This window comes from Pezoporus wallicus, unplaced genomic scaffold (genome assembly GCF_028554395.1).
Source record: "Pezoporus wallicus isolate ANWC-B61680 ecotype Strahan unplaced genomic scaffold, APGP_CSIRO_Pwel_v1 contig_7438, whole genome shotgun sequence".
In the NCBI taxonomy this organism is placed as follows: Eukaryota; Metazoa; Chordata; class Aves; order Psittaciformes; family Psittacidae; genus Pezoporus; species Pezoporus wallicus.
Genome location: NW_026639354.1, coordinates 44,796 through 56,976, shown reverse-complemented (window position 1 = coordinate 56,976; position 12,181 = coordinate 44,796).

Here is a 12,181-nt window from a genome sequence, read left to right as displayed (position 1 = left end):
AATTTTTTTTCCCACTTGAAATTCTAACAGCATTTGTGTCAAGAACCCTTGAATTTATGCCTTAATTGGGGACTGTAGTGATAGGACAAGGGGTAATGGGTTAAAACTTAAACAGGGGAAGTTTAGACTGGATATAAGGAGGAAGTTCTTTACTATAAGGGTGGTGAGGCACTGGAATGGGTTGCCCAGGGAAGTTGTGAATGCTCCATCCCTGGCGGTGTCAAGGCCATGTTAGACAGAGCCTTGGGTAACATGGCTTAGTGTAAGGTGTCCCTGCCCATGGCAGGGGGGGTAGAACTTGATCTTAAGGTCCTTTCCAACCCTAACCATTCTATGATTCTATGAAATTTCAGCTGGTTGTGTTGTTAAAGCCATGTGGCTAGGTCTCAAGTCTGTGGCTGCACTTAAGACATTAATTCCCCAGGTGGTTCGTGAGCTCATTAGTTATTCATTTGCATGGATGATATAGTGGACTGCTGTATGATGGACTGCCCTGAGAGAAGGATGAAGTTCTAGCTGTCTTTGCAACAAATCATTGGATTAACTGGTGCAGAAGCTCTCCATGTGGAAATTTTGGACTGCCTTGAAGCCTCCCCCAGGCAACACTGGCAGTGTATATACTAAATCATGCATATCAATGTATTGTTCTTCCTGGGGAAGAACCCGGACCTCCTGGGTACTCCTCAGGAGTTACTACTGCAGAACTGATTAAATTCTACATAGATAAGATACTTGTAAATACTCAGAAACTGTTCTTCCAGCTGCAGACGTGGTAGGACAGCTGCCATAGCTAGATGCTTTGTGTGGTTTGACACAACAGGAATGGGAAAGAGTGTCCCTGAGCTGCTTTGGTCCTGTAGGAGCACGAAACACCTGGTTATGAGAACTTGTGAAGTGAGCAGAATAGTAGCACAGGAATCTCACGCAATCCAGCCGAAGACATCGTTGTAAAACAGACTGACTGACCTTCACCTTCTAGCCAATGACTGAGCACATTGCTGGGAGTATTGGATTTTTTGTGTAAGCATTACACTACCGGAAGAGCCAAAAAAAATCAGGATATTTTAACAAATGTTCTGTGATTGTCTGTGCAGCAACTTGTGATTAACAGAGGTAAAAAAGACCAGATCCATGTACTTGTATCTGTAATTCTGAGTATAACAAATAGTATGGCTGAAAAAGGCAGATTGCTCCACCCCTCAAGTCCAAAGTAAATTGGAACTACCAATCGCCTTTCAGGTCCTTCTCCATAGCTGATTTGTTTGTATCTGCTGAAAAAGATAGCTTGATATTCAAGCTGTTGTAACTGATTATGTTAAACTTATTATTTGAAGTAATAATCCATTTTACACATAAGTATTATTTTTAATGCAACGATTAGTAAAGTGCCAAAAACCAAAGACTGAAACCAGTGTATTATAAAGTATTAGTGAATTAATTTGCTATTGGTATTTTAGACTCTAAGACTAAATTATTTCATTTTCAGAATTTTTATTTGTGATGCACAAGTTGGAATTTTGACAATGTATAAAGCAATATATTGTAGCTTGTGTTTTTAAAATACGATACCTTAAATAATTCCAATGCACTTTGAAAAGAAAAAAAAATAATTCTTTATTAGGCAAAACCATTTCAAAAATCTTTCTGCAAATATTTAATAATATTTTTGAACCAAAGAATGTGATGGGTAGTCCTGCCTTTTAATTAATTCAAGTTTAAAGATTAATTTTATTACATGCTATAATTTGATAATAATGTTTGTAAAAACCTTATAGTTGATTTATTAAACAATCCAGTCTGTGTAGAAAAGCAACAAAATTTTCTGTTTCATAAATGTAAGTGAATCACATAAATACTTAGAAAATTGAGGTTCATTCATCCCCTCTTCTTATCTTGAGGTTACCTAGGATGTGAGCTTTCTCAATGAAGCTATTTCTGGTACCATCCAAAAATCTGCCAGTAGAATATGTCATCAAGACCAAAGAAAAAAAAAATTTTTTTTTGCCACTTGTCAGTACTCCTCTCCTAAAGATCCCTTTTCAATCACTCTTCCTCTCCCTCTACCACTTTAAGAGATTTGGCCGGGGGGGGGGGGGGGGGGGGGGGTGCTGAGGGTGCCTTGAGCAATGTTTGAAATGCCTCATTTCATGATGAAAGGATTCTCAGCTAAAAATCATGATTTGACATTGTAACCTTAAAGAAAGGATGCAAAATTTTGTGTTTGTATATATATACACAATATATATATTATATAATATATATATCAGCCTTCCAGTATCTGAAAGGGGCCTATAGGGATGCTGGGGTGGGACTCTTCATTAGGGACTGTAGTGACAGGACAAGGGGCAACGGGTTAAAACTTAAACAGGGGAAGTTTAGATTGGATATAAGGAGGAAATTCTTTCCCGTTAGCGTGGTGAGGCACTGGAATGGGTTGCCCAGGGAGGCTGTGAATGCTCCGTCCCTGGAAGTGTTCAAGGCCAGGCTGGACAAAGCCTTGGGTGAGATGGTTTAGTGTGAAGTGTCCATGCCCATGGCAGACACTTAAGGTCCTTTCCAACCCTAAGTATTCTATGATTCTATGATTTTTTATATATATATATATATATATATATATATATATATAGGTATATACTATATATACTATATATATATATAAAAAGATACATAAAGTATATACCTTTAGTGGATTTCCATATCTATTAAAGGTCTTGAAATTATGACTATTACAGGCAGAAGTGGAATATACTTTAATTTTCCAAATAAAAACATGGAAATATTTTTTATGTATAATCTGTTTTGTCTCAAACAAGATTCCTTTTTAAAAAAATTCCTTTTCTTGTTTTTAATTCTAGTAGGAACTTAGTTTAAAAAGAACTATAAAAGAAGCAACTGTTCAAAATGAAAAACAAAAATGTTGAGAAAATATTTATAGAAACATTTAAACTATTTTTCTTTAATTTTTCTTTATTAAATCAAATTATGATTGGAAATGTCATGTTTTCACAAGCTTTTAATAATATCATCTATATATTTAGTGATAGTGTCCAAAATTCTCCATGGAAAGTAATGCAGTTTTCACTACTTAATAAATAAAAATGCTTCTCTTCCTAATACACTATTAGAAAGTGATTTTTAGGATAAATCAAGAGATAAACGTATCTTATATCCAAAGAATGAAAAAAATGCATCCTGACAGCAGAATCTGTTTATTGCTAGATCAGAATAGTTTGTCCTTGCTCAAGCATACAGACATACTGAGTGTTTACATATGAAACATTAGTTGATTAAGCAATATTGCCATCTATATCATTGGATTAAATAACCATTAATGAAAGTGAATATTGCTGATTTTTGCCCACGTATAGCTATGCCATTTTTTAAAATATTTATCAATAGGTTTAGTACTATTATTAATTTAGTGATATATCCATCCCAGACAGAATCTATTCCATTCTATTTCTCTTTTTATATCACCTCCATTACTGTAATATTCAGCAGCTTTCAGTGATGCATAAAGTATCATTAGTAATATTTTTCCTGTGTGTTTTGCTCTCTCCTTCATCCTAGGCAATGATTATTGCGATTTAAGTATTTTTTGTAGAATAAAATGTAGTACATCCTTGACTAATTATGCATCAAATTACTGTTTAGCTTTTTAACTCCTGTAGACTTTTGGAGCTTTGACTCATAACAAGCTCTGGGATGCCAGATATTTTTACTTTTATGAGTATTTGTCTTATCACTGCAGAATTCATTGATCTCCTTTTCTAGTAGAGCATCCACAACGATGGCTTTTATTAATGCTTTTTTCAGCTGGAATGTTTGTTGTCTGAGTAAGAATTGCTAACAAAATATTATAAATAACCCAGGGGCTAGTGGAAAGATTTCTACATGAGCCCAAGCTAAAGAAATTTAAAACCTGGCAGGCAAATGTATCACATATACATCAGCCACAAGGCTTTTGATCCATTCATGTAATGTTCCTTTTGTCTTCACTTCTCATTTGACACATTTTTTTTTTTAAAAAGGGAGAAAAATGATTGAATGTTTAAGGTTGAGTTGACTGTGTTATCAAACATGTCTGAGAAAAAAAAATTGCACAGCAGTCTGAATGTCTCGGTATTGTACAATTGCTTTTGAAAAGCAATTACAGCATTTCAGTGATGATGTCATGAATGAGCACCACAAAAAGTAAATACAATTCTGAATATCCAACACTGACTTTTTTTAACAGGGTAAGCTTAATATCAAGAAGTCAGAAGTATTCTGCACCTTTAAAATAAGTTAACCTATTTCTTATCTTCTAGAAAAATGGCAGAACAGGCTTCTACAAAGAATTATGGGTTAAGCAATTGTTTTAGTTCATTTTGCAAACAAGTTTACATTCCAATGCATTGTTTGCAAATTGTTCATTTGCAAACAAAATATTCCAGCTTTACTCTGCCCCACCCGTTAACTTTCAGTACTTTTCAATTACTATGAATCAGATTTATAAAAGGATTTAATCACCTATCTCCTTTTTAAATCTCAGCCTTTCTGTGAGTCTGTTAATCACAACCATCAGGCTTAACTACATCTTCAGACATAATCATATGCAAGGTGGAGGGGAATGTTTGGGAGCATCCTCTATATAAGCTGAAGTGACACAGCTTCGAAGGCACACCTCTGAACACCAGAACCAGCTTCCCAGTCATTCTGGAGTAAAAGTCAAGTAGTCCAACTCACTGGTATGTGTTTTTTCACAAAGAACTGTAGTCAAAAAACATTTTATACTCATTTTATGCTTGGATTGTGCCTGCATGTAGCCTTTTCTAGAAATGCCTGTATTTTAAAAACCATGCTAGTTGTTTTTAAACAGTGTTTCAGTAGGGCATTGTTATTACTTGGATTGGATGGTGCAGTAGAGTAAGGGCAAGATCTTGGAAATATATTTCCAATTCACAGGTGAGAAATTCCAGAGTTCAAATATTGCTTTCAACCATTTTTCATCTTTTTTTCCCTCTTGTTTGTCTTGTTTGTATGTTCCTGAGGACAAATAAAATTTCATGTTTTGTGTTAGCACAGTCCAGTTCATATTTATTTCACCATATTAAAACTCTATTAACCTGTACCTCTGTATTATACCCTTGCATATATATTCCTCTGTGTATATCCCTGTGCAAATCCATCTCATTGTATTAACCCTGTTTAGGTTAACACGATTAAATAGAAGTCCCAGCATGTGAGTGCAACATTCCATTTGGTTCAGCTGAAGTTCTACTGATGAAGAAGATGGCAGTTGAAAATGCTAATAAAGCTTGAGCTGGCATCCTCTCTGCACTGAGTTGAATCATGACGCAGTGAGACCTAAAGCCTAGAAAGTCTTCCGTGGCATGGCAGCATTGTTAATGAAGGATGTATCAGAAGTACAGGCAGTAGTTTAGATGTGAGCTCTCTAAATCCTGACTCTCAGAGCCGAAAGCAGTCCTGGGTGATGCCATTTCCTCTGGATGTGCACCTGATGGCTGCTGTAAAGGGACAGGTTAGCATAAGGTGGAGCAGTCAGATGACTTTCTGATACAAACAGGATGTAGAAACAGGTTCAAACCTCAAAAATACTCAAGTGAGGATATGCATATCATTGAAGTTAGCTTATTCAATGCGGTTAAAGAAAATTCATATGCACTTCTTTCAAGGAAACAGTTGAATGATTTAGCTCAATTGCTTGGAATAGCTTAAATGACACTAGGAGCACATGCTTGTAAAAGATATCAACTCACCAATTTTTTACAGAGATAGAGAAAAGGAATCAGCTGAGATGCAATAAATAACTGTATTGGATTGCTGACATTAGAAGAAATAAAGATGGGGTTTTGTATGAATTGACAGGTGGCCTTTGGTTTTGTAAACATAACCTTGCTCTTTCTAATAAATGTGTCTAAAAATCTTATTGTACCTGAAAATCATATCACTCAGCCTAAGCCCCTCTGGAATTTGAAAAGAAATCCTTTTCTTTAAGATTACCAACATCAAGCTTTTAACTTTTTTTTTTAATTATTTATATTCACAGTGATTTGGAGAGACAAATATTTGCAGATGCAGAATTACTTACAAGATAGAAGATTAAGTTGAAGTTTTTAAATTGAGATGAACTGTATAGGTAGGGGTCTGTTATACTACCTGAGGAGAAGAAAGTGAGGAAGTAGAAAATGATTAGTTATGAATATGATAACTGCTTTAAAATGAGTTTATATCATGGTTATTTTTATTTTTGTTCCTAATGTTTGTTAATTCCACTTAATTTTTATGATCATGTTTGTTGCTGTTCCCTGTGCAGGTCGTTATTGCTCCTGAAGAGAAAATCATTCATCAAATATTTATTTATACCCCACAGGACCTTCAACATCTGATTCTTTGAGTTCTTTCAAGGTCCCACTAAATTGTTTATAAAGACTTCTCCTGGCAAAGTCCAATAGTGACTACATATTTTGTTTAGGAAAAATGGATCTGGAGATAGATCTACTTGGCCTTAAATGTGAGAATTCAAATGTATGTATGTAAGTGTACAATAATGATTCTTCGTTTGCTTGTTCAATTGCAAAGTCATATATTACTTTCCTTGCCATGAACAAAAATAAGGAAAATAAATTTAAAATCAATACAACACCTGCATATTTAGATGATTTCTTCATTTAGTTGTGGCAAAGGCTGAAATTTCTGAGAAGTTTTTAGATTCCCCACATCTATGCAGAACTACTGAGCATTTTACCTATGGAAGAAAAACAGGCAAAGAGCAGTAACACAGTATCCCTTGAAAATCATATTTTTTACATTATAATAAATACTTAAAGGTAAAACAGAAGGCTCTAGGATATGCCATTTTATTTTTTGTCCATGGGAAACTTTCTAAGTTTTTGAATGGAAGGTGAGTATTACAGCTCCAGAAGTTAAGTTGTGTTTATATTAGTAATCCTGTCAACACAAGAATGTGGTAGGACAGTTGAATGATGGACAACTTTTCTTGAACAGTCATTGAATGAAAGTAGGTAGGTCTTGCTCCTGATACTTGCTTTAGCTGTCATCCGAAATAGCTGGAATAAGAGAACCACCTCAGTGAGCTATAGATGTCTTGTAACTGTGCTGATGTTAGAAGTGGAATTAATGTGACTGCCTGGTGGAAAAGTTATCTCTATAGTCAACAGATTGATACATTTTACACTGCAAATACCTGAAATAAGATAAATCTTACTGTCTTTGCAGGACAGCTAAGTATACATCACAAAAGTAGCATGGACACAGAGATAGCATGGAGCCCACCAACGAAGTTCATTCCACTAAGATTCTAGCACATCTGGAACACGTTATAATTCTGTTATTTTTCAGAACTAGCAATTTAAGGACATATCTTTCTTATGGCAGGCTAATGATCAATTTATGATACCTTTGCACAGTTTACTTATGCACATTGAACTGCACATGATCAAATTCATTTCTATTATGTAAAATTACTGAGCTTTTGCAGGCAGTGTGTGCTTTCATTTCAAGGGCTGTGTCTACTTTCTGTCAAGTGCCAGACTGAATCTATCTGGACTGAAACATATCTAAACAGATGATTCATTACTTTTTGTTCTATTCTAATCTGTAGTGCTAGAGCTATCCAGGTAATTGAAATCTCAATCAGCTGAAAACCTGAAAATTTTCATTCCCCAGTAAGACATGCATGACATGTGCATGTTCTCAAAACATCCTGTATTCTCAGAGTTTATGTCTAAAGTGAACGGATATGATCTTGTCAGTATAATTTAAAGCATATTATACCACAGAATTGGTAGCTTCTGAAATGGAGGCATTTTCAGTTCACAACAATAGATAATTTAACTGGTGCTTCTAGAAATTAGAACACATCTCTTGCCTAAAAGGCTTCAAGTAATGAAGCACCAATCATTTGAAGTTCTGAAATTCTTTTTCAGAAGCTAATTACAGTGTCAGTTAAAAATTTTCTTTATTTTGATCTACTGAAATATTATACCAGCCATTAGGCAAGTCAGTGGATTAAAACCCCCCAAACTCAACGGTCATTTAAACCTTGACTCAAAACTGCTTATCTCTCTGGCCTGCATTGTTTCATATACCTATCATCTCTGGCTGTTTGGGACTGAAAATGCCCAGAAACCTTGACTGCTGGCAGAACTTTAACATAGTTTCCACCTGCATATGCCTGGGGAAACCAAAACCATGAAGCAATATTCCCTCAGTAGCTCACAGTAAAATTCATAAAAGAAACCTTGCCTTGCATAATTGTAAATGTCAGCTTGTATACCCACTGTGAGAATGCCGTAATCCAGCTAAAGCACTGAGAACTTGCCGAGAATCAACCTTAGGGCAAACTCTCTCAAAAGGTGAAAACAGCTAAACTGGCACGAGGTACAGTTTAGAGTAAATAGGAAGAAACATATTTTTATCCTAATTAAATTACAATTAAGAGAGTTTTTCCAGGTACCTAGGCAGACGTTTACAAAGGTATAACTTGGTGGAACACTGATGGTCATTATTGTAGCTGTTATGTCTCAATCTTAAAATTCTAAACTGAAAATGCCCTGAAGAAATGTTCGACTAACACAGAGTTTCATTGTAAAACATGTGCCTTTCTTTCAGAAGACCTGAAGCTATTAGTGCAAAGACACAGTTAAGTGGAGCTAAAGGTATCCTCAGGAATGATGCTTGCAATTTTATAATCTCAAAAGTTTTGAAAGCCAAAGGTAATGTCCTGAATATTGTTTTGATTATTTAGAAAAATGCCTTTGGAGAAAACAGAATTCATGTGTGACTAGCCCGGTGGTTTGCATGGAGCATTAGCCTTTCGCCTACTTATGCTCATTCAGAATCTGTCTGACAATCTTCAGGACACAGCGGTTGTACAGCAAAAACAGTCAGAAAAATGAGTGAAACATTTTGTTTCTGTGAAACCCAGACAGGCAACAGACAAAACTGAAGTCTCAGCATAAGAGTAGCTCACACTTTCCCTTCTTACTGTGCTACATTTACCTTCATGTGTGGAGATTAAGGGTAGGGTTCAGTTCCTTGTGAATATGAAAAGAGGAAAACTATGAGTACTGCTTCATGTATCCCATCATGTTTTACTTAATTACTTGGACACATATTTGTGCGTGTTTTATAGAGACATGTACAGACCAGGCAACTGTATCTCACCAGAGGAGGCAGAACATGTCTACAAAATCTGTCACATAAGCTCTTTTTGTACAAACCTGATCTGTGTAAACATTAGCAAAGTCTGTAAAAGTTTTTGCATTTTCCACCACAGGGATATGAAATGTGAACAACAAAGTTTTTTGTTTTTCTGAGGGCAACAGTCCTCAGATAAAGAAAGTGCAGCAAAAATCCCTAACCAAAACAAACAAAAGCAGTCCTTTAAGCCTACGGTAGCAAGCAAGAGTAGTCATGTGATTTCATCCTATATATTAGGTTCTACCTTAGGGCAAAAAGAATAGCATAGTAAACTGTGAAATTGTTGAGTCTTTCAGCTTTGTTCTGTTCAAAGCCTTCCTTATTCCCATTTGAGAATAAAGATAACCTCAAACATTATTTTCTTTCTTGAAACTTCAATGATGCAATTTCTTTCTGAAACCAAAGACTCAACATGTTATATACAACCAAAAAAGATGTTTGAGTTTTTTTCCTGATCCTCTCATTATACATTTCTCTTTTTTTTTTCTTTGACCCATTATTTTTTTTTCTTTACTTCATGGTCACTATCATAGGCCAAAGTTTCCATCAGTTACTCTCTGACTTTTCCTGTGCTACTATTCCTGACATTTTCTCAAATTTGAGTTGTAAACAAACAACATAATAATTTTCTTTCCTCCCTCCCTCCCTCCCTCTCCCTCCCTGCCTCACTCCCTCCCTTCCTTCCTTCCTTCCACAAATTTGCAAGTCAACCATGAAGTAATGCTTTTGCTGCATCTTTGATCCAATGATAGATATGTTTTGTTCTGTATTGTCACTTATAGAAATCATTGTGATATCTGTCCCTGACAGAGAGGTTGGACTGGCCTGGATTTTCTTTGTTTGAGAGGTTGTATGAGTGCTTATATTGTTTTCCCCATAATATCTAACACAAGCATGTTCTTTGTAGAAGACAGAGTACAGAGGATAAAAAGGAAGAATGCAAAAAAAGAAAAAAGAAAAAAAAAGTAGCTAAGCAATAAGGGAGTTGGGTAATTACTGTTAACTACTGTAGCATGTTATCCTATTACTGCTAAGTACAACAGTTTCTGAGCTTTTGTTTCCAAAATGTTATGTCAGACAAGACCTGGATTATAGTTAAATTTTTTTAATCTTCAGAGTAGAGAAGTCCTGCATTTTTATAATCGGATGTAAGCAGTAATACTCTATTGTCAAAGACAGCTTTGCAGTTAACTTTGGCACTAGCTGCATTTTGTACTTGACATTTGGAGTAGTGAGTTATTTAAATTTCACCTTCAGGAAATGATTAATTATAATGTATTTCAGTGAGATCATATTTTTAACAATCTTACAATCAGTTTATATAGTTTAAAATGGGGACATAGAGCAATTTGTAACCCATGTTACTACCATATTTTATGTTTTGCAGGAACTCTTTAAACAAAATCAAATATGACCAGTACAAGAAATTATAATCCAAACACTGTCGGGTTTACTAGTTGTTCTATATTTACTCTGAATCATTCACAGTGTGAAGATCTTGGAATCTTTAATAGGAGAGGGCAAGAATTTCACAGCCGGTAGAAGTCAACAGTAAGCCAAAATATTGATGGACAAAGATTAATAAGTATTGGTAGCAAAATCATTAGTCCTAAGATATTGGTTAACTTTGGCATTGTATGCTTATGGGTTTTTTTTTCTACTTACATGCCCAGCTTGGTAGCGATTAGACAGTGGTACAAATTCTATCATCAGTTACTAAAGACACATCAGTGGTATACCAAAACATAGTAAAATGCATCTGACAGAAGATATAAACAGGAAGAAAATACAGATTTGTGATTAGGACCATCACAACATAACTTGAGGAGAATAATTATTCTTCTATTACACAGATATATCTTCAGAACTACCAGATTATAAGAAGTAGTTATAGGGGAAAAAAAACTTTGGGAGAAGACTTATGAGTTTTATTGCTCAATTTAATGTGTAAAGTTACATAAGGTTCACACATAACTGATTTTTTTTACTTTTTTTAGATAGAAGTGACTCAAGTATAAAATCAAAATAAATATCACTTAGTAAAAAACACACACTATCCTTTGTTTTTTCTTCTGCTTTCTTTTCCTTACTCCTCTTTTCTTTTTACTCTCTCTGAAAAAGTCTGTAAAATAAGGTTGTTTTAAAGTACATCCAAAAATCTTCATTATTGCTTATACCATTTAGGGAGAGGAGGATTCCAAATCAAATGGATCACTACAAAGGTTGAAAACACCCCATAACAAGTAAAAAAGAGTATCAGGATCTCTGAAAAATGGTAGACTATGCTGCCACCCAAAGGCTCTGTCGAATAACTTGGTTTCTTTTATAATATAATAAGTTTCCAGGCAGCATAAATATTTAGTTACTTATTCCTTGGTCGGTAGTTATCATGACTGATGTGGCAGCATCATTAATTTTATAAAAGATTTTGTGTGCTTTGCTTTAGTTGTGAAGCTGCTTATGGCTCTTTTGAAATAGTATTTTTTTAACTGATTAAAAACCTCTTTCATATTCCTCTTTGACTGTTGTCAGCTAATGTATTTGATTAAGGTGTTACGTGCTTTGAATTCAACAGTAGGGTTTTCACACTATGTAGCTTTCTTTTTTTCACCAAAGAAAGAGTATAAAATAGTAGCCGCTTGAGCAGAACTGGTTGTATCTTTTTGGAAATAGGAATGTATATCTTTTTAGTTCTCTCTCATTTGTACAGAATGATTGATCTGGATCTCACTTGATAACTTACAAACAGTTCATCTCATTTTTTTATGGGTGTTTTCTTGTCCACAACATATGCATGTCTAATTTGCCTAAGTGTGACATATGGCTTTCCAGAACACTCAATTTGTCTGGAAACTTGTGTTGTAGACAGATTTGGAAATCCTGCTCCACTCTTTCTTCTGCTATGTCAATGAGTGATTGTGTGCTGTATAATTTGACAACCTCCTCTATCAGC